This window comes from Suricata suricatta, chromosome 14 (genome assembly GCF_006229205.1).
Source record: "Suricata suricatta isolate VVHF042 chromosome 14, meerkat_22Aug2017_6uvM2_HiC, whole genome shotgun sequence".
Taxonomy (NCBI): domain Eukaryota; kingdom Metazoa; phylum Chordata; class Mammalia; order Carnivora; family Herpestidae; genus Suricata; species Suricata suricatta.
The window spans coordinates 88221168-88222633 of NC_043713.1; positions in this window are offsets into that span (position 1 = coordinate 88221168).

The following is a 1466-nucleotide window of genomic DNA, read 5'->3' on the forward strand; positions in this document are numbered from 1 at the left end:
TCTGGGGTCCCATTTCAGGCGGGGCCCAGCGGGTGGCTCTCTGCTCCCCTGGCCTGCTGAGTCACTCCCTCAGCTGCCTCCAGCTGCTGGCAGAGTCAGATGGAAGGTTCTGGAAGGCAATTCTGCACCTGCCACATTCCTTTCAGCACTATTTAAAAGAGCCCAGGTAATCCACCATCAAGGTGTCAACAGTTTCCATGGAGACGCATTTCCGTACCCAGAGGGGAATTCTGGAGAAGAGTCTGTCAAGGGAGTGAAGGCTGTCAGGCACGGAGTCCTTCACTTGGGGCGGGGAGGGGGGGCGAGGCGCTGCTGCTCCAAGTTCAGACAGCCAGGGCCTCCAGTGGTGGATCATTCTGACCTCGAACTTGACACTCACCAGCCCTGTTCAATCTCTGGCCCGGTTCCCTCCTCCCTTCACAGGTACTGCTCTCCGCTGGGAAGAAGAGAGACCAGTCTGTCCGAGATCCCGTGTTGGGTTCTCTAAGTCCCTAGAAGAGCCAGAGCCACTCAGCGGTAGGCTACCTAGGAGCCCACAGCTTACTGGGCGTCTGAGGAAGCGACAGGCCTCCCCCCGGGGGTGTCAGGACCGGCTGCCCAGGCCCCCCCGCCCCGAGTCCCGGCAGAGACTCCCGCCCGCTCTGCTGGCTCCGCGTCAGCACAGAACCGCGCAGACGCCAGGCCTCTGCACGCGGGGAGCCCGCTTCTCCGCCACCCTCACCCCTGGACCGCGGCCCACAGCTCCTTCCCACACACGGAGAATCTTCCCGGGATGCCGGAGCTGCAGGACAGGGTCTCAGGGACCATCTTAGTGCTTTTCCCTCCCTGTGGCTCCTGTCATCTGCGGTCACCGCCGCCTCACACCCAGGTGGTCTGTGTTCAGGGCTCAGGGAGCATCAGCAGCGCTGAAGCCCGTCCTGTGCCCATCCCCCCAACAGACCCCATGGGTTCAGGACACCGCATGGGGCCCGTACGGAGGGCAAGTTGTGTCGTTCACCCGAACTCACAATGTAACTGGGCATCGCTATCTCCAGTCTGTGCGGAACTACCTGGAGGGACGGGTGTGTCCCTAGCCGGTCCCTCTGCAGCATCAGCTGCGGGTTCGGATGTGCACCCTGACCGGCGTGTGCGGGGCTGCCCCCAGGGAGATGATCTCTGCGATGAGAACTCTCTCTCCCCGCCCGGGGTCTCCCCGCGGCCCGGGGCGTCTGGTGGGCAGGTGGGTGGGACCCGGGGGTCTGTGGGAGAGCAGGTGGGGCCGGGGGCACGGTCCTGTCCTTCCAGCACGCTCCTAGGGATGAGCGGACCCGCCCCACACGGACGTGCAGCAGGGGCTTCCCTGAGCGTGCGGTGGTGGCCGGGAGGTGGCGGTCACCTGGGACAGGGAGGCCGAGTGTGCGGAGGACGAGCCTTGGAGGACGATGAGGTCCTGTGCCCTCAGCGGTGGCAGCACGTGTGCCAAACAA